We start from the raw sequence: 22,943 nt of genomic DNA on the forward strand, positions 1-22,943 counted from the left end.
TCACTACCTTGCTGGGGCCTACTCATGCTAGACAACGCATCCAAGCATGAACAACACTATACCGAGCAAAACAGGCCACTGAGTTATCAACAAACCATAGAGAACCAGAACATGCCCCCATTTTGCTCTCATTTAATATTCACTACCTCCATCTACCTTCGTTGATGCTCTCATTCTTTCTCCCCCTCTCTAACTCACTCGGTTCATCTACTGTGTCATCCCCTGTTCCTTTTTCTTTGCTAATTCTCTCGCTCTCTTCATCCATCTCCCCCTCTTATACATTTTGGTTGAATGCATTCAGTCGTGCAACTGACTAAGTATGCCCTTTCCTTTCCCTTTCTCCTTTTCTCATCATCCTCTCTCCCTCCTTCTCTATCCAATCACCCAGTATCTCCCTCTATCTTTCCTCGATCACCCCATATCATTATATACCCATTCATATCTGGTAGACAAAACATATGTTCCAATACCCAACAGTCGTTGTCATAATAATAAAATAATCAGATGGCGTTCACAGGAAATGGCTAATGGGAAAGTCCTCATTAAGTCCTTTTGGAGACATGAAGCCATCCAACTCTCAGTCAGAACATGTTCAGTCACTGTCGTTTTCTTGCTCCGAACACACCAGCATTACCACAACATGTCAGTAACACGCAGAAATGGTATCGCTTAACATGCAATGTGCTCAACTCCTAGGATGCAAGAGTAGAACTACAGAAGAGGATGAGGAGAGCGGGAAAGGAGGAGAGGGGGAAAGAGAAGAAGAGGAGAGAGCACTGCATTGAATAGTAAGCATCTCATGCACTCAAGAGAAATACAAAAAAACCTTGGTCGCATTACAGTACTTCGAAATAACCACTTAATTTGATTCCATGCTTTAGTGTCTTCATTTTCTATTCTTGCAGTGTGTGTGTTTGTGGGTCCGCGAGTGTTGTGGGTGGTTGGAACAGTGAATTGGTATAGAGTTATAGGATTTTCCCATAAAGATATGCATATCCCTTAGAGGTTTTAGGCTATCCATTCGCTAGTGAGAAAGAAAGAAGACCATAGTGGGTTTCTATGCGCATTATTAAAGGTGCAGTAATAAATGGCTTCTGTCTACCCCTTTGATGAATCATCTCTCTGTCTCGTAGAGAAGAAGACATATGACCATGATGGGGTGAAGAGAGGCAGAGAAAGAGGGATGGAGGCCAGCTCGGCTGACAAATATCTGACGACGTGCTCTGAGGATGATTTGGCATGTTCTTAAAGAAGGGATGAGGAAGCGTGAAGTTGGCGAGGGTTAATTGTTAACAGGATTTAAGGAACACACAAACACACACAGACATACCACACAAACACACATGATTTCTGTCAACTTTACGATTCTCTTGCATGTATGTGTGTGTTTTTTCTTGAGAACCCTCAAATATCAATGGGCATATGGTTTCCAGCAAAGGCTCATTATAACAATTTCTTCTTCAGGGAGAATTTAGAAAACTATCAATGCTACTACTGCTGACTTGGAGAAAAAAATAAAAAAAAATGATTTAAAGGCAGCAACTATTATAAACCCACATTTATGTTTAATATTCTACACTCATGATATTTTAACCTACTTACAGCACACACAATTGTGCCAGCTTGCTAGATAACTAGAGCCAATGGTATGCCTTTGCGTTGGACAATTTAGGGGACATAGTTAACTAAGCTGGAACTTACTGAATATCTACACTAAGTAGCTCTGAGTTTCTGCCAATCCCTCTGCATCACACAGACATCCTGTTCAGACCGGAAGGCGTTATCTGCTGTGCCACTCCATGCAGTCACTAACGCTAACTCTTAGCCCTGCAATCAGCCTGTGCTAACCGAGCACTAAAACATTTGCTGCACTTTAACCTGTTAGGGCTAGGGGGCAGTATTTACACGGCCGGATAAAAAACGTCCCCGATTTAATCTGGTTATTACTACTGCCCAGAAACTAGAATATGCATATAATTATTGGCTTTGGATAGAAAACACCCTAAAGTTTCTAAAACTGTTTGAATGGTGTCTGTGAGTATAACAGAACTCATTTGGCAGGCAAATACCTGAGAAGATTCTGTACAGGAAGTGCCCTCTCTGACCATTCCTTGGGCTTCTTGACTCTTTTTATTGAAAACTTAGGATCTTTGCTGTAACGTGACACTTCCTACGGCTCCCATAGGCTCTCAGAACCCGGGAAAAAGCTGAATGATGTCGAGGCAGCCCCTGGCTGAAAAATATTAGCGCCTTTGGTAAGTGGTCTATCAGAGGACAATGAGACTGAGGCGCGTGCATGAGGCGACCCCATGTTTTTATTATCTCTCTCTTTGTACTAAAACACAGATTCCCGGTCGGAATATTATCGCTTTTTTACGAGAAAAATGGCATAAAAATTGATTTTAAACAGCGGTTGACATGCTTCGAAGTACGGTAATGGAAAGGGCACGTCACCCTTCTTTACACTTCGGATAGTGTCTTGAACGCACGAACAAAACAGAGGATATTTGAACATAACTATGGATTATTTTGAACCAAACCAACATTTGTTATTGAAGTAGCAGTCCTGGGAGTGCATTCTGACGAAGAACAGCAAAGGTAATAACATTTTTCTTATAGTAAATCTGACTTTGGTGAGGGCTAAACTTGGTGGGTGTCTAAATAGCTAGCCCTGTGATGCCAGGCTATCTACTTAGAATATTGCAAAATGTGCTTTCACCGAAAAGCTATTTTAAAATCGTACATAGCGAGTGCATAGAGGAGTTCTCTATCTATAATTCTTAAAATAATTGTTATGTTTTTTGTGAACGTTTATCGTGAGTAATTTAGTAAATTCACCGGAAGTTTGCTAGTTCTGAACGTCACATGCTAATGTAAAAAGATGGTTTTTGATATAAATATGAACTTGATTGAACAAAACATGCATGTATTGTATAACATAATGTCCCAGGATTGTCATCTGATGAAAATCATCAAAGGTTAGTGCTGCATTTAGCTGTGGTTTGGGTTTATGTGACATTATATGCTAGCTTGAAAAATGGGTGTCTGATTATTTCTGGCTGGGTACTCTGCTGACATAATCTAATGTTTTGCTTTTGTTGTAAAGCCTTTTTTAAATTGGACAGTGTGGTTAGATTAACGAGAGTCTTGTCTTTAAAATGGTGTAAAATAGTCATATGTTTGAGAAATTGAAGTAATAGCATTTCTAAGGTATTTGAATAACGCGCCACAGGATTCCACTGGCGTTACGTAGAGAGGTTAAGTCTGAAAGAGGGAGGATGTTAGGCTTATCCTGCTAGCTTTACCATAGTGGGAAGAACATGTTCCTATCCCTGGCCTTTTTTTGCCAAGCAGCACTCACATATCATGCATTAATTTTAGAGAAGGGGAAAAGATTCCACGGTGCATTAGTGAAGAGATTTATTGATGGCTTTGCGCCTGCGATGTGGCAGGTGCTCTCAGGTACTTATGAAAAGCCCGACCCCACCACCCTACGTCTTGACAGATAAGGTGGGAGAACACAACGTTCTGTCAAGGTTATTCAATCATTGCGTGAACGTTCTGGGTAACTTCTTCTGTCTTATCAGGGGAGCAGTAAGCAGTCTCCTCAGAGACTCTGACAGCTAGCACGGGATGAAAGAAGAGACATTCTTATGTCTACGTTAACATCAAATGGAGACAGATGGAAATCACAGTTTATATGGGCAAACTAATCCCTCTCAATGGAGTTCGCATATTCAGTCAGTTAGCATGAAAACATTAATAATGCTATTGTTTATCTATATGACCCCCCATGTGCATTTGGCTACATAAGAAAGACACATTTATTCATCTAACCTGTCAATAGGAATCTAATCGGTAATAAATACAATTCAACATAAAAGCTAGGACACAAAAACATCTAACGCAACAAAAACCAACATGGCTTCCATGATAAGCTCCTCTGCCTCCTCTCCCTCTTCCCCTTCCTCCATCTCCACTGTCTTCTGCTCAACGTGGGCCCATTTAGCTCCAGCCTAGCTGAGATTCATTGAAAGAGATGGCCCCATAAACATGCCACGTTATTCCCCTACGATCGCGAAACACGCTAGACAAAACACAGATAAATCCCTGTCACCCCACCAGGGCCGAGCAAGCACACAACACATGCCTACCCAACCCTACATTCATCAGTCAGTCTGGAACCATAGTGAGGGTTAAAACAATCCACCGCCATATATTTCACACTAAAAAACTATGGGAGGCTGTCCACAATAGTTTTCTGCTGAATTATTCGATTTTATGGGCTACTAGTTAGGAACAGTAAGTTTGTTCAAATGATAATGCATATACATTATCTATGTGGTATCCTGTATATTTTCTATGCTTATATATAGTATGTAATGCTTACATATAGGTCTTGAAGTAGTCCTACTACTAGGCTAGGAGCACTTAAAATCCCAATACTCAGCCCACTCTAGCCAGCCACTCCACCACCTCTCACCCTAGCTCACGTGTTCTCCCAATGCTCCAGGCATAACCACGACCTTCCTCTTATTCCTTTCTCCAACGGAAATTGATCTAAGAGAGCGGCATATCGGCTCTCAATCTCTGCCCAATGCATTTTCATTGTATTAGGGCCTAAGTACGAGATTTGCGCTTAAATCTGGCCCGAGAATAGTGATCTGAGCACGGCCATGGCATATTAAATTGATGTGGATCCTAACACAGGGCTGAAGTGAAAAGCCGGCTCTGATCCCCCAAGATAATGACAGTCAGGTTCCTTTCTTTGGGTTGGTTTCTCACAGTTTGGAGGAGAGAGAATAAATCATTGATGTGTTTAAACTATTTATTCCATCTCTAAATATGTGGAAATGGTGGATATGGTTTCTAGCAAATTGATTTTGTTCCTTTCCCTAGTGGGAAGAGAGGCGGGTTGGGTTCTCAGATGGAGTTGTCTACTGTGAAGCTGGTAAAATAAATTAGAAAGGAGAAGGATAAGAATTCACACTTTTCTTAGATAGTTTGTGACTGAAATTCATCCAGAGAATTTGGAACAGCATCTATTATGGACTGTTGTTTGTCCTACATCTATGAGACTTGTTGCAGTTTTGCCACATAGCATACAAAAGTGTGCTATTGTTATATTAAAATGACACCTCTCAAGAGAGAAGCTCAACAGCTCACAAACAAAAAGAGGTCACAAAATATAAACTCTTAAAAATCCAGGACATGGTTCTCGAGTCAAATTTCATAGAGTACAGTATATCCTCCAAGTCACATAGGCACATTTTATACATTAATCATAATTATTTAAGGATGCATTTCTCCTATCACTGCACAACAGAGATAGAACATTCTGCTATTCTCTCTTTCATTTTGGAAAATTATAGGGAACAACATATAGCGTTGTCCTTGAAAACTCCTCCTGAAACTCAAACACATCTCGGTGTGTGCCGATGAAGCTTAACACTCAACACAGACTCATGTCCTGATTTAAACAGATAGACACACTGGGTATTACACTGGGTATTACGTTACAAAAATACTATTCTCCGTCTTAAATTGTATTGTTTATTTACTTATTAGGGTTCCTAAGGTTTGATTATAAACGTTGTTTGACTTGTTTGGATAAGTTTATTGGTAACGTTTGGGATTCATTTTTTATGCATTTTGAAGGAGGGAAACCAGTGGATTATTGACTGAAGCGTGCCAGCTAAACTGAGTTTTTATGGATATAAAGAAGGACTTTATCGAACAAAAGGACCATTTGTGATGTAACTGGGACCTTTTGGAGTGCCAACAGAAGAAGATCTTCAAAGATAAGGCATTTATTATATCGCTATTTCTGACTTTCGTGTTGCACCTTCCTGGTTGAAAAATGTTTTTCATGGCTTTGTACGCGGGGCGCTGTCCTCAGATAATCGCATGGTGTGCTTTAACCTGTTAGGGCTAGGGGGCAGCATTGACACGGCTGGATAAAAAACATACCCGATTTAATCTGGTTACCACTCCTACTCAGTAACTAGAATATGCATATACTTATTACATATGGATAGAAAACACCCTAAATTTTCTAAAACTGTTTGAATGGTGTCTGTGAGTATAACAGAACTCAAATGGCAGGTCAAAACCTGAGAGATTCCTTTACAGGAAGTGGCCTGTCTGACCATTTGTTGAACTTCTTTTCCATCTCTATCATTTACTAAGGATCTCTGCTCTAACGTGACACTTCCCACGTCTTCCATAGGCTCTCAGAGCCCGGGAAAAAACAGAATGTCGTCATTCCAGCCCCAGGCTGAAACACATTATCGCCTTTCTCAAGTGGCCCATCAAGAGACACTAGCTTATGCGCGTGACCCCGACCGCCCCCGCCTTTGGGATTTTTTCCTCTGTTTGCCGAAAAGGAGATTCCCTGTCGGAATATTATCGCTTTTCTACGAGAAAAATGTCGTAAAAATTGATTTTAAACAGCGGTTGACATGCTTCGACGTACGGTAATGGAATACTTAGAATTTTATTGTCACGAATTGCGCCAAGCGCGTGACACTTCTTTACTATTTCGGATAGTGTCTGGAACGCATCGAACAAAACGCCGCTATTCGGATATAACGATGGATTATTTTGGACCAAACCAACATTTGTTATTGAAGTAGCTGTCCTGGGTGTGTATTCTGACGAAGACAACAAAAGGTAATGACATTTTTATAATAGTAAATATGATTATGGTGAGTGCTAAACTTGCCGGGTGTCTAAATAGCGAGCCCGTGATGCCTGGGCTATGTACTTAGAATATTGCAAAATGTGCTTTCACCAAAAAGCTATTTTAAAATCGGACATATCGAGTGCATAGAGGAGGTCTGTATCTATAATTCTTAAAATAATTGTTATGCTTTTTGTGAACGTTTATCGTGAGTAATTTAGTAAAATGTTAGCGAATTCCCGGAAGTTTGCGGGGATATGCTAGTTCTGAACGTCACATGCTAATGTAAAAAGCTGGTTTTTGATATAAATATGAACTTGATTGAACAAAACATGCATGTATTGTATAACATAATGTCCTAGGGTTGTCATCTGATGAAGATCATCAAAGGTGAGTGCTGCATTTAGCTGTCTTCTGGGTTTTGGTGACATTATATGCTGGCTTGAAAAATGGGTGTCTGATTATTTCTGGCTTGGTACTCTGCTGACATAATCTAATGTTTTGCTTTCGTTGTAAAGCCTTTTTGAAATCGGACAGTGTGGTTAGATTAACGAGAGTCTTATCTTTAAATGGCTGTAAAATAGTCATATGTTTGAGAAATTGAAGTAATAGGATTTTTAAGGTTTTGAAAATCGCGCCACAGGATAGCCGTGGCTGTTACGTAGGTGGGACGAATTCGTCCCGCCTAGCCTAGAGAGGTTAACCGTAAAGCCTTTTTAAAATCTGAAACAGCGGCTGGATTAACAAGAATTTAAGCTTTATTTTGATGTATTACACATGTATTTTCATGAATGTTAAATATTTATATTTCTGTAGTTTGAAATTTGCGCTCTGCGATTTCACCGGATGTTGTCGAGGTGGGTCACTAGCGGACCGCCTGTGCTAGAAAGGTTAAAGAAAATAAGCAAACACTTTTGGTGTTCGCCAAAAGGCATGTGGGAGACTCCACAAACATGTGGAAGAAGGTATTCTGGTCAGATGAAACTAAAATTTAGCTTTTTGACCATCAAGGAAAACGCTATGTCTGGCACAAACCCAACCCTTCTCATCACCCCGAGAACACCATCCCCACAGTGAAGCATGGTGGTGGCAGCATCAACCAACATTTGTTATTGAAGTAGAAGTCCTGGGAGTGCATTCTGACGAAGAACAGCAAAGGTAATAAAAATTTTCTTATAGTAAATCTGACTTTGGTGAGTGCTAAACTTGCTGGGTGTCTAAATAGCTAGCCCTGTGATGCCGGGCTATCTACTTAGAATATTGCAAAATGTGCTTTCACCGAAAAGCTATTTTAAAATCGGACATATCGAGTGCATAGAGGAGTTCTGTATCTATAATTCTTAAAATAATTATGTTTTTTGTGAACGTTTATCGTGAGTAATTTAGTAAATTCACCGGAAGTGTTCGGTGGGAATGCTAGTCACATGCTAGTCACCAGCTAATGTAAAAAGCTGTTTTTTTATATAAATATGAACTTGATTGAACAGACATGCATGTATTGTATAACATAATGTCCTAAGATTGTCATCTGATGAAGATCATCAAAGGTTAGTGCTGCATTTAGCTGTGGTTTGGGTTTATGTGACATTATATGCTAGCTTGAAAAATGGGTGTCTGATTATTTCTGGCTGGGTACTCTGCTGACATAATCTAATGTTTTGCTTTCGTTGTAAAGCCTTTTTGAAATCGGACAGTGTGGTTAGATAAAGGAGAGTCTTGTCTTTAAAATGCTGTAAAATAGTCATATGTTTGAGAAATTGAAGTAATAGCATTTCTAAGGTATTTGAATAATGCGCCACGGGATTCAACTGGCTGTTGAAGCCCAGAGAGGTTAAGGGGAAACATTTAAATGTCTTGGGAATGGCATAGTCAAAGCCCAGACCTCAATCCAATTGAGAATCTGTGGAATGACTTAAAGATTGCTGTTCAATAGCAGAACCCATCCAACTTGAAGGAGCTGGAGCAGTTTTGCTCTGAAGAATGGGCAAAAGTCAGAGTGGCTATATGTGCCAAGCTTATGGAGACATACCCCAAGAGGCTTGCAGCTGTAATTGCTGCAAAAGGTGGCTCTACAGTGTATTGACTTTGGGGGGGTGAATAGTTATGCATGCTTAAGTTCTGTTTTTTTGTTTAATTTCTTGCTTGTTTCATAAAAAAACATTTGCATCTTCAAAGTGGTAGGCATGTTGTAAATCAATGTAAAACAAATGATACAAACCCCCCAAAAATCAATTTTAATTCCAGGTTGTAAGGCAACAAAATAGGAAAAATGCCAAGGGGGGTGAATACTTTCGCAAGCCACTGTACAGATGATAGTCAGATTTGGTAACAGACCAAGTCTATTATGGCAAGAACCGCTCAAATAAGCAAAGACAAATGACAGTCCATTATTAATTTAAGACATGAAGGTCAGTCAATCTTGAAAATGTCAAGAACTTTGAAAGTTTCTTCAAGTGCAGTCGCAAAAACCATCAGGTGCTATGATCAAACTGGCTCCAAAATCACCAAAGGGAAGACCCAGAGTTACCTCTGCTGCAGAGGATAAGTTCATTAGAGTTTCCAGCCTCAGAAAATGCAGCCCAAATAAATGCTTCAAGTAACAGACACATCTCAACATCAACTGTTAAGAGGAGACTGTGTGAATCAGGCCTTCATGGTCGAATTGCTGAAAAAAACACTACTAAAGCACACCAATAATAAGAAGAGACTTGCTTGGGCCAAGAAACATGAGCAATTGACATTAGACCGGTGAAAATCTGTCCGTTGGTCTGATGAGTCCAAATTGGAGGTTTTTGGTTCCAACCGCCGTGTCTTTGTGAGACGCAGAGTAGGTGAACGGATGATCTCCGCATGTGTAGTTCCCACCGTGAAGCTTTTCTCCAGGCCCATCCCTTAGTTTTTTACCAAAAACAGAGGCGGGGCGACTATTTTGATGTTGTTTCATTTGTGGATTTGCCCTTTAAACAGCTATATATTTTCAAGATATCAAAGTGTGACCAACAAAAAAGTAAACAATAGGCCTATAGTAAATGCAGCATATGACATTCATTTTTTACATGTAAATAGCACTTTTCAGTAGTGCTCAAAGCATGCCATTCCTTGAGCGCATCATTTATTTTTCAACTCGAATCAATGAGCACAATTAGTCCTCCATGACAACAAAATAAGTCCTTCGTTTTGGGGTTATGCTCAGGTAAAACAATTTAGCTGGTCTATACTTCCAAGTCCTATTCTTGAAGATCAAGGGGTATAACATTTAATGGAATGACTGGAGTTCTGAGACTTTGGTTTTTAATGTAAAGAAATCATTTAATCATATTATTATTTGTAGTGGAAAGCGATGGGTTAGAAGAAGCTTACATAACCAACCCATAAATTAGAATTTAACATCCATATATGGCCAGCTATATAAACTTAATTTATCCTGCAATAGATGCCATTCAATTGGTAGCATACATTTTTGTCTTCTTCTGTAACGATGTGCGCTGAGAGTCGGGAAGCAAGTACGGGGAGTGAGTGTTTAAAAAAAAAAAAAAAAACAATAAACACGAAACAATGCATCGACATGAAACAGAGTCAATAACACCTGAGGAAAGAACCAAGGGGAGTGGGAAGATAATCAAGGAGGTGATGGAGTCCAGGTGAGTGTCATGAGGCGCTGGTGTTCTTGACGACGGTGACCTGTGTGAGGGATAATCAGCAGCCTGATGACCTAGAGGCCGGAGAGGGAGTATACGTGACATCTTCTAATGCCTCTTAAGGGGAAAGTAATCTTAAAGTAACTAAATGGAATAAGATTACATTACTGAGTTTGGGTATTTCAAAAGTTAAGTTACTGATTACAATTTTGGACAGGTAACTGTAATGGATTCCATTTAGAGAGTAACCTACCCAACCCTGATTACATCTCACCAAAATGAATGAGCTAGCTGTGACCGTAAATTGAAACTGAACAACAGGCATACTATACAATGTGTATTACCGCCATCCAGCATGCCTAAATGTAGCCTAGAATGTTACAGCAACTAAATGTTACAGCCTTTCTATAACAAGATATGTCTCTTCAAGTCAGCATTAAACCTAATGAGCGGGTGGCAGGTAGCCTAGTGGTTAGAGCATTGGACTAGTAACCAAAAGGTAGCAAGATCGACTCCCTGAGCTGACAAGTTAAAAATCTGTCATTCTGCCCCTGAACAAGGCAGTTAACACACTGTTCCTAGGCCGTCATTGAAATGAAGAATTTGTACTTAACTGACTAAAGGTAAAAAACTAATGGCAGAAGCATATATTTTGAGTACCTGTACTTGCCCTTTTACATTGATGCAATGTTGGCTGAATGTATTCTGAAGGTTTAAGGGCTGGGTTATTATATAATTGCTATACTGTATCAGTCAAAAAACTGGTAAGATATCAGAGATCAGGTGCTTCAATAAAATATGTTTCAGAGAGTCAAGAAAAATCTTACAAGACTACCAAGGTGATACACAACGTCAATATTTTTGGAGGTGGAGGTTAATACCTTTTAAATCTGCTCTGTTCTAAATGTCATCAGCCTAAGCCTGTTTACAAGTGAGCAGATTGATAAACGCTCAGAGATTGTTTATAGAGATTGTTTATCTGGTGTTAGTAGGAGAGAGCTAGGCTGAGCCCTTCCAGCTCAGAGACATCTTTGGGGAATCTGTTCATGGCCGTGAGGTGTGCCCTCGCAACCCTTGTCCCAAGGAATATATCAGTGGATGCAATGAAATTACTTTAATCTGTAAACTGCTTCCTTCTGTGGCTTCTCAGTCTTAGGGTGAAATTGAATTTTTTCCCCTCCCTTTCTTTCTTCTGTACCCTTTCCTTCTCTTTCTCTCTCTCTCTCTCTCTGTTCTTCTTCTTCACCTCCACGTAATAGTGTTTTGATAGAAAAGCTCCCCGCCACGATAAAAAGAAGAAACATATGTGCAGTATGACCGGCTGAGATCATGAATATGGATGAATATTGTTTTTATTGATTTCCATTGGTTGAGGAGCTCATGATGGAGAGTCTACATTCATAATGGCAAGTTATTGATTTGTCGGCTAGGAGAATGGCCAAGGAGGGGCACAGGGGGGGTCAAGCAGATGACAGAGTTTGTTGGAATCAGGCCACTGCGAACACGAAAACAACCATGAACTCTGACTGGCAAATAACACATGAAATGCAGCTAACACCCTCAAGACACGACCAAGTTTGCAGTTGAGTGTGCACTGTAACAAGCATGTCTGAATCGAGCATCAAGCCTGCCTCTAGTAAATATAAGTGTAGCTGGAATTAACCTGTTGGGGCTAGGGGGCAGTATTTGCACGGCTGGATAAAAAAATGTACCCGATTTAATCTGGTTACTAATCCTACCCAGTAACTAGAATATGCATATACTTATTATATATGGATAGAAAACACCCTAAAGTTTATAAAACTGTTTGAATGGTGTCTGTGAGTATAACAGAACTCATTTGGCAGGCAAAACCCTGAGACATTTTCTGACAGGAAGTGGATACCTGATGTGTTGTATTACCTTTAAACCTATGCCATTGAAAAACACAGGGGCTGAGGAATATTTTGGCACTTCCTATTGCTTCCACTAGATGTCACCAGCCTTTACAAAGTGTTTTGAGTCTTCTGGAGGGAGATCTGACCGAACAAGAGCCATGGAACGGTGATGGCCCATTAGACACCTGGCGCGCAAGTTCATGTTGGGTACCCTCGTTCCAATACGTTATAAAAGAGAATGCATTCGTCCACCTTGAATATTATTCATGTTCTGGTTAAAAAAGGCCCTAATGATTTATGCTATACAACGTTTGACATGTTTGAACGAACGTAAATATATTTTTTCCCCTCGTTCATGAAGTGAAGTCCGGCGGGCTTAGATCATGTGCTAACAAGACGGAGATTTTTGGACATAACTGATGAGATTTTTTGAACAAAACTACATTCGTTATGGACCTGTGATACCTGGAAGTGACATCTGATGAAGAGAATCAAAGGTAATGGATTATTTACATAGTATTTTCGATTTTAGATCTCCCCAACATGACGGCTAGTCTGTATCGCAACGCGTATTTTTCTGGGCGCAGTGCTCAGATTATTGCAAAGTGTGATTTCCCAGTAAGGTTATTTTTAAATCTGGCAAGTTGATTGCGTTCAAGAGATGTAAATCTATAATTCTTTAAATGACAATATAATATTTTAACAATGTTTTCTAATTTTAATTATTTAATTTGTGGTGCTGACTTGACTGCCGGTTATTGGAGGGAAACGATTTCCTCAACATCAATGCCATAGTAAAACGCTGTTTTTGGATATAAATATGAACTTGATAGAACTAAAAATGCATGCATTGTCTAACATAATGTCCTAGGAGTGTCATCTGATGGAGATTGTAAAAGGTTAGTGCATCATTTTAGCTGGTTTTATGGTTTTGGTGACCCTGTCTTTGAATTGACAAAACATTACACACAACTCTTGTAAATGTACTGTCCTAACATACTCTAAATTTATGCTTTCGCCGTAAAACCTTTTTGAAATCGTAAAACGTGGTTAGATTAAGGAGATGTTTATCTTTCAAAGGGTGTAAAATAGTTGTATGTTTGAAAAATTTGAATTTTGACATTTATTTGGATTCAAATTTGCCGCTCTTGAAATGCACCTGCTGTTGATGGAGTGCACCACGCCCATAGAGGTTAAAGATGTGATGGATGGCGCTAAATACAGGGAAATTCTTGCGGGAAACCTGTTTCAGTCTTCCAGAGATTTGATACCGGGACGGAGATTCACTTTCCAGTAGGACAATGACCCTAAGCATACTGCTAAAGCAACACACGAGTGGTTTAAGAGGAAACATTTAAACGTCTTGGAATGGCCTAGTCAAAGCCCAGACCTCAATCCATTTGAGAATCTGCGGAATGACTTAAAGATTGCTGTAAACCAGCAGGAACCCATCCAACTTGAAGGAACTGGAGCAGTTTTGCCATGAAGAATGGGCAAAATCCCAGTGGCTTGATGTGCCAAGCTTATAGAGATATATCCCAAGAGTCTTGCAGCTGTAATTGCTGCAGAAGGTGTCTCTACAAAGTATTGACTTTTTTTGGGGGGGGGTGAATAGTCATGCACGCTCAAGTTTTCTGTTTTTTGTCTTGTTTCTTGTTTGTTTTACAATTAAAAACTATTTTCCATCTTCAAAGTGGTAGGCATGTTGTGTAAATCAAATGATATAAACCCCCCAAAATCTTTTTTAATTCCAGGTTGTAAGTCAACAACAGGAAAAATGCCAAGGGGGTGAATACCTTCACAAGGCACTGTACCTCTGAATAAATCTTTCCATTTCTGTGCTCTAGATTACAATCATTTCGATTTTCCTTTCTCAGTGCTTTTGAATCTGGTTTCCATTACACACACACACACACACACACACACACACACACACACACACACACACACACACACACACACACACACACACACACACACACACACACACACACACACACACACACACACACACACACACACACACACACACACACACACAAACACACACACACAAACACACACACACAATTATGATGCAAACATACCATAACCAAGAAACCACTAAATGGTTGGTCATGAAATAACCTAAACCCAACCTAGATTTACACTCTGCAGTACAGGGCGATGACTAATACATTTGCAGAGATCAATTAAGCTGATTGGTTCAGGCTCTTTTCTTGGTCAGTCCAGGAATTGGCAGTTAGAGACAAGTTGCCCAATTAAGTGAGCACAAGGATCTGCCAATACCCCTGAACAATGTTTCTTATGGGGACGTGGTTTCTCTCAAAAGCTTGGCAACGGGGGAAACAGCCATTGACCATAAAATTCCAGCTTTTTCCCTTTAGCATCACAATCTATAAAATGGCTATAAGACCGGACTCTTCCAGGTCAAGAAATCACAGATTCAGTCATTTTTATCGCTCACTCTCTAGATGATCTTGGTCAAAGACTGTAAAAAAACTATTGTTTTGGTCCTCCTTCCTTCAGAAGCTTCACGGAATTCTGGAAGAAAAGTAGTTGAAGCACTCAATTTCTCCTCTCACTCTCTCGCTCTGCTAGTAGACATTGGGTTGGGTTGCTCAATGTCATGTGTTAGTAGATCTAATTAAATGCAATGGGTGTGCCATGTGACAGCTGGCTGTTTTACCCTCCCCGTTGAAGGCTTGTAAGCAGCGCAGCCTGATCAGATGCTCCGAGTAGGAAGATGCCACCCAACACAAAAGGCCCATTTGAAAAGGAAAGGGCTGGCTGCCACCGCTAGCTAACGCTGTCACTCTGATGACTCCTGTCACCGATAGCCGTCGCCCATAGGTTCCCAGCACTAGCATTAGTCTTATCTTTAAAATGGTGTAAAATAGTTGATTGTTTGAGAAAATTGAATTGTGGTATTTTAGTTGGTTTTGTATTTCATGCCGTGCGATGCCATTGGCTGTTGGCTAGGGGTTCCGCAGGCGGAACGGGGTTCCGCTAGCGGAAAGTCTGTACTCAACAGGTTAACTTCCCTGGTACATGTGGGATGCTAGTGTCCCACCCGCGGTACACACTATTCAACAGCCAGCGAAATAGCAGAGCGCCAAATTCAAAAACAACAAAAATCTCATAATTCACATTTCTCAAACATACAACTATTATACCCCATTTTAAAGATAATCTTCTCATTAATCCAACCACATTGTCCGATTTCAAAAAGGCTTTACGGTGAAAGCATAACATTAGATTATGTTAGGACAGCGCCTACACAAGAAAAACCACACAGCCATTTTCCATGCAAGGAGAGGCGTCACAAAAACCAGAAATACAGCTAAAATGAATCACTACCCTTTGATGATCTTCATCAGATGACACTCCCAGGACTCAATGTTACACAATACATGTATGTTTTGCTCGATAAAGTTCATATTTATATCCCAAAACCCCATTTTACATTGGCGTGTAATGTTCAGAAATGTTTTGCCTCCAAAACTCAGGTGAATGAGCACATCAATTTACAGAAATACTCATCATAAACGTTGATAAAATTTACAACAGTTAATGAAAGAAGTATAGATACACTTCTCCTTAAAACCTCTTTGGGATAGGGGGCAGTATTGTCACGGCCTCATAAAAAACGTACCCGATTTAAACTGATTACTACTCTTACCCAGAAACGAGAATATGCATATAATTAGTAGATTTGGATAGAGAACACTCTGACGTTTCTAAAACTGTTTGAATGGTGTCTGTGAGTATAACAGAACTCATATGGCAGTCAAAACCCTGAGACAAATCCTAACAGGAAGTGGAAATCTGATTTGTGGAATCACTTTCAACCCTTTGCCTTTGAAACACACCATGAGTTAGGATTCATTTAGCACTTCCTAAGGCTTCCACTAGATGTCAACAGTCTTTACAAAGTAGTTTGAGTCTTCTCCGGTAAAAACTGACCGAACGAGAGGCCTGGAAATTTTGTCATAGAGGGAGGCCCATTACTACTATGATGCGCCTGCCCGTGGGTAATCTTTCATTCTGAAACGTTTTGTAAGACAATGCAATCGTCCCCCTTGAATATTATTGAAGTTCTGATTGAAAAAGGCCCTAAAGATTTATGTTATACAACATTTGACATGTTTGAACGAACGTAAATACATTTTTTTTGCACATTCGTGACGACAAGTCCCGCGCGCTTCGTACATTTTGAGTAGCCTTCGGAACGCGCTAACAAGAAGGAGCTATTGGGACATAAATTATTTACTTTTTCGAACAAAACTAAATTTGTTGTGGACCTGGGATCCCTGGAAGTGCCTTCTGATGAAGACAATCAAAGGTAAGTGAATATTTACAATAGTATATTTGATTTTAGATGAGTCCAAGATGGAGCTAACCTGTATTGCCTAGCCTATTTCTCTGAGCATAGCACCTCGTTTATTGCAAAGTGTGATTTCCCAGTAAAGTTATTTTTAAATCTGGCAATGCGGTTGCATTCACGAGATGTTAATCTATAATTCTTTGAATGACAATTTTATATTTTACCAATGTTTTCGAATAGTAATTTTGTAAATTGTAGCGCTAATTCACCGGAAGCATTTGAGGGAAAATATTTTCTGAACGTCACACGCTGATGTAAAATGCTGTTTTATATATAAATATGAACTTTATCAAACAGAAAATGCATGTATTGTGTAACATGATGTCCTAGGAGTGTCATCTGATGAAGATTGTCAAAGGTTAGTGCTGCATTTAGCTGTGTTTTGGGTATTTGTGATGCATGCTAGTTGCTTTGAAAATGGCAGTGTGATTATTTTTGGCAGGGTACTCTCCTAACATAATCTAATGTTTTGCTTTTGCTGTAAAGCCTTTTTGAAATCGGACAACGTGGTTAGATTCAGGAGAGGTGTATCTATAAAATGGTGTAAAATAGTCATATGTTTGAGAAATTGAAGTTGTAGCATTTATGAGGTATTTATATTTCCCGCGACGTGATTCCACTGGCTGTTGACTAGGGTGGGACGCAAACGTCCCACATTGCCCAGACAGGTTAATACAAGCGCTGTGTCAGATTTCAAAATAACTTTACGGCGAAAGCACATTGTTCAATATTCTGAGTACAGAGCTATGCCATCAAAGCAAGCTATACAGTTACCCGCCAAGTTCTGGAGTCAACTAAACTCAGAAATAATATTATAAATCTTCACTTACCTTTGCTGATCTTCGTCAGAATGCACTCCCAGGACTCCCATAAGAAATGTTCGTTTTGTTCAATAAACTCCATATTTATGTTCAAATACCTCCGTTTTGTTAGCACGTTCAGATCAGTAATCCAAAGGCATAATGCATGAGCGCAAAACCCGAGATGAAAAGTCAAATAGTTCCATTACCGTTCGTAGAAACATGTCAATTGATTTACATTTACATTTACATTTAAGTCATTTAGCAGACGCTCTTATCCAGAGCGACTTACAAATTGGTGCATTCACCTTATGATATCCAGTGGAACCACCACTTTACAATAGTGCATCTAAATCTTTTAAGGGGGGGGGGTTAGAAGGATTACTTTATCCTATTCTAGGTATTCCTTAAAGAGGTGGGGTTTCAGGTGTCTCCAGAAGGTGGTGATTGACTCCGCTGTCCTGGCGTCGTGAGGGAGCTTGTTCCACCATTGGGGTGCCAGAGCAGCGAACAGTTTTGACTGGGCTGAGCGGGAACTGTGCTTCCTCAGAGGTAGGGGGGCCAGCAGGCCAGAGGTGGATGAACGCAGTGCCCTTGTTTGGGTGTAGGGCCTGATTGATGTTTACAATCAATCCTTAGGGTCTTTTTAACTTCCCTGCCTGCGTCCCACCCTAGCCAACAGCCAGTGGAATCACGTGGCGCGAAATACAAATACCTCAAAAATGCTATAACTTCAATTCCTTAAACATATGACTATTTTACACCATTTTAAAGACAAGACTCTCGTTAACCTGTTAGGGCTAGGGGGCAGCATTGACACGGCTGGATAAAAAACATACCCGATTTAATCTGGTTACCACTCCTACTCAGTAACTAGAATATGCATATACTTATTACATATGGATAGAAAACACCCAAAATTTTCTAAAACTGTTTGAATGGTGTCTGTGAGTATAACAGAACTCAAATGGCAGGTCAAAACCTGAGAGATTCCTTTACAGGAAGTGGCCTGTCTGACCATTTGTTGAACTTCTTTTCCATCTCTATCATTTACTAAGGATCTCTGCTCTAACGTGACACTTCCCACGTCGTCCATAGGCGCTCAGAGCCCGGGAAAAAACAGAATGTCGTCATTCCAGCCCCAGGCTGAAACACATTATCGCCTTTCTCAAGTGGCCGATCAAGAGACACTAGCTTATGCGCGTGACCCCGACCGCCCCGCCTTTGGGATTTTTTCCTCTGTTTGCCGAAAAGGAGATTCCCTGTCGGAATATTATCGCTTTTCTACGAGGAAAATGTCGTAAAAATTGATTTTAAACAGCGGTTGACATGCTTCGAAGTACGGTAATGGAATACTTAGAATTTTATTGTCACGAATTGCGCCATGCGCGTGACACTTCTTTACTATTTCGGATAGTGTCTGGAACGCATACGAACAAAACGCCGCTATTCGGATATAACGATGGATTATTTTGGACCAAACCAACATTTGTTATTGAAGTAGCAGTCCTGGGTGTGTATTCTGACGAAGACAACAAAAGGTAATGACATTTTTATAATAGTAAATATGATTATGGTGAGTGCTAAACTTGCCGGGTGTCTAAATAGCGAGCCCGTGATGCCTGGGCTATGTACTTAGAATATTGCAAAATGTGCTTTCACCAAAAAGCTATTTTAAAATCGGACATATCGAGTGCATAGAGGAGGTCTGTATCTATAATTCTTAAAATAATTGTTATGCTTTTTGTGAACGTTTATCGTGAGTAATTTAGTAAAATGTTAGCGAATTCCCGGAAGTTTGCGGGGGGTATGCTAGTTCTGAACGTCACATGCTAATGTAAAAAGCTGGTTTTTGATATAAATATGAACTTGATTGAACAAAACATGCATGTATTGTATAACATAATGTCCTAGGGTTGTCATCTGATGAAGATCATCAAAGGTGAGTGCTGCATTTAGCTGTCTTCTGGGTTTTGGTGACATTATATGCTGGCTTGAAAAATGGGTGTCTGATTATTTCTGGCTTGGTACTCTGCTGACATAATCTAATGTTTTGCTTTCGTTGTAAAGCCTTTTTGAAATCGGACAGTGTGGTTAGATTAACGAGAGTCTTATCTTTAAATGGCTGTAAAATAGTCATATGTTTGAGAAATTGAAGTAATAGGATTTTTAAGGTTTTGAAAATCGCGCCACAGGATAGCAGTGGCTGTTACGTAGGTGGGACGAATTCGTCCCGCCTAGCCTAGAGAGGTTAATCTAACCACATTGTCTGATTTCAAAAAGGCTTTAAAGCGAAAGCAAAACATTAGATTATGTCAGGAGAGTACCCTGCCAAAAATAATCACACAGCCATTTTCAAAGCAAGCATATATGTCACAAAAACCAAAACCACAGCTAAATGCAGCACTAACCTTTGATGATCTTCATCAGATGCTTTATGTTTTATGCTTTATGTTGATGTATTACACTTGTGATTTTATGAATGTGAAATATTTATAATTCTGTAGTTTGAATTTCGCGCTCTGCAATTTCACCGGATTTTGGCCAGGTGGGATGCTACCGTCCCACCTGCCCATATAAAGTTAAATGTATTTGGCTAAGGTGTATGTAAACTTCCGACTTCAACTCTATGTACAGCAACCCCAGCTGTAAAACAATGGTTACTTCTCAAAAAGTTTTGAGCTGTTAAGAGGAGTAAAACAAGGCTGTCCATTGTCTCCATATATATTTATTATGGCCATTGAAATGCTAGCTATTAAAATTACTAGATCCAACAAGAACATCAAGTGGTTAGAAATCCAGGGGATAAAAACAAAAGTGTCAATGTATGCTGATGACTCTAGCTTTTTCTTACATCCGCAATCTGGATCCCTGCACAGTCTCATTGAAGATCTTGATCACTTTTCTAGCCTCTCTGGTTTAAAACCTAATTATGACAAGTGTACCATATTATGTATTGGATCGTTAAAAAATACATTGTTTACGCTACCTTGTAGTTTACCAGTAAAAATGGGCGGATGGTGAAGTAGACACACTTGGTATTCACATCTCAAAAAAATATAAATGAACTTACCACATTTCATTTCAATAGAAAGTTAGCAAAAATAGATTAGATTTTGCAACCATGGAGAGGTAAATACTTGTCTATTTATGGAAAAATGACATTGATTCACTTTTTGGTCCTATCACAGTTTACTTACTAACTAATGACATTGCCTACTTCAGATGATTTGTTTTTAAAATCATATGAGCAAAAAATATTGAATTTTATTTTGAATGCTAAGGCAGACAAAATTAAACATGCCTATTTATAAAATGAATATGAGTTTGGGGGGCTAAAATTATTAAATATTAAAGATTTAACCTGTTAGGGCTAGGGGGCAGTATTTGCACGGCTGGATAAAAAAATGTACCCGATTTAATCTGGTTACTAATCCTACCCAGTAACTAGAATATGCATATACTTATTATATATGGATAGAAAACACCCTAACGTTTATAAAACTGTTTGAATGGTGTCTGTGAGTATAACAGAACTCATTTGGCAGGCAAAACCCTGAGACATTTTCTGACAGGAAGTGGATACCTGATGTGTTGTATTACTTTTAAACCTATGCCATTGAAAAACACAGGGGCTGAGGAATATTTTGGCACTTCCTATTGCTTCCACTAGATGTCACCAGCCTTTACAAAGTGTTTTGAGTCTTCTGGAGGGAGATCTGACCGAACAAGAGCCATGGAACGATGATGGCCCATTAGACACCTGGCGCGCGAGTTCATGTTGGGTACCCTCGTTCCAATACGTTATAAAAGAGAATGCATTCGTCCACCTTGAATATTATTCATGTTCTGGTTAAAAAAGGCCCTAATGATTTATGCTATACAACGTTTGACATGTTTGAACGAACGTAAATATATTTTTTCCCCTCGTTCATGAAGTGAAGTCTGGCGGGCTTAGATCATGTGCTAACAAGACGGAGATTTTTGGACATAAATGATGAGCTTTTTTGAACAAAACTACATTCGTTATGGACCTGTGATACCTGGAAGTGACATCTGATGAAGAGAATCAAAGGTAATGGATTATTTACATAGTATTTTCGATTTTAGATCTCCCCAACATGACGGCTAGTCTGTATCGCAACGCGTATTTTTCTGGGTGCAGTGCTCAGATTATTGCAAAGTGTGATTTCCCAGTAAGGTTATTTTTAAATCTGGCAAGTTGATTGCGTTCAAGAGATGTAAATCTATAATTCTTTAAATGACAATATAATATTTTACCAATGTTTTCTAATTTTAATTATTTAATTTGTGGTGCTGACTTGACTGCCGGTTATTGGAGGGAAACGATTTCCTCAACATCAATGCCATAGTAAAACGCTGTTTTTGGATATAAATATGAACTTGATAGAACTAAAAATGCATGCATTGTCTAACATAATGTCCTAGGAGTGTCATCTGATGGAGATTGTAAAAGGTTAGTGCATCATTTTAGCTGGTTTTATGGTTTTGGTGACCCTGTCTTTGAATTGACAAAACATCACACAACTCTTGTAAATGTACTGTCCTAACATACTCTAAATTTATGCTTTCGCCGTAAAACCTTTTTGAAATCGTAAAACGTGGTTAGATTAAGGAGATGTTTATCTTTCAAAGGGTGTAAAATAGTTGTATGTTTGAAAAATTTGAATTTTGACATTTATTTGGATTCAAATTTGCCGCTCTTGAAATGCACCTGCTGTTGATGGAGTGCACCACGGGTGGGACGCTTGCGTCCCACCTAGCCCATAGAGGTTAAACCTCTCACTAAAAGCTTCACTCATACTCATACAAACCCAAAATGGTTCTCCAGTAGATTATTAAGAAAAGCTCATCCTTTGTTCAAAAATGGCATTTTTGCCTTCATATAGATTACAACTTCTCATTTCCAACAAATTGAAAATGTAATTTTGTTTAAAGTATCGCCCTTTCTTAAACAAGTCATACAAAGCTGGTAACAACTGAAATAAAAAATAATAATAAAAATAAAAAATGTATTCTTAAATAAACAAAAATGAACTACAGTAAGTGTTGGCATCTCATTTCCCCGCTATACTGAAACGGAAATAAACATTGACCCCAAATCTGCAATATGTACTGAACTGTGGGTTTGTTGAACCATTACACCCCTAGTGGAAATAATAGGAGTCTTTATTTTTTACCTCCCCCTTCCCTCCCTCTATCCCTTCCTGCATCCCCTTTTCCGCTGCCTCTCTCTACAGCCTCCTTATTTTTTGCCTACTCGTCCTTCTCTCTGAGCCTCCTGTTATCTTGCCTTCAGTGAGAGGGTGAAACTGATGCGCTCTCTCTGTACTCACATGGATACCAGCCCACAGCCGACCACACTGTTTTGATGACACTTTTCGTCTTTATTTCAAATAACAATGACAGGACAAAACAAAGGGGAGAGAAGAAGAGGACATGAGAGAGAGGGAGGCAGAGAGCAAGAAAGACAGAGAGAAAGAGGTGAGAAAGAGAGAGGCTTATTCCATCTCATTAGATATCTTTGGAGAGAGATGC

The 22,943-nt window shown here is 39.5% G+C and overlaps 1 protein-coding gene and 1 long non-coding RNA gene across 7 annotated transcripts in view; one reads left to right on the forward strand and one right to left on the reverse strand.

Annotated features, from left to right (window-relative positions):
• Positions 1 to 1,904, forward strand: part of LOC123728723 (uncharacterized) — a 3,410-nt gene extending 1,506 nt beyond the window's left edge. The window contains exons 2-3 of the long non-coding RNA XR_006760459.1: positions 697 to 788; positions 1,134 to 1,904. This is a non-coding gene — a long non-coding RNA (uncharacterized lncRNA). The remainder of the gene's footprint in view (positions 1 to 696; positions 789 to 1,133) is intronic.
• Positions 1 to 22,943, reverse strand: part of LOC106577482 (protocadherin-7) — a 220,039-nt gene that overhangs the window by 46,715 nt on the left and 150,381 nt on the right. The window lies entirely within an intron of this gene.

Source organism: Salmo salar, chromosome ssa18, assembly GCF_905237065.1.
Source record: "Salmo salar chromosome ssa18, Ssal_v3.1, whole genome shotgun sequence".
Lineage (NCBI taxonomy): Eukaryota > Metazoa > Chordata > Actinopteri > Salmoniformes > Salmonidae > Salmo > Salmo salar.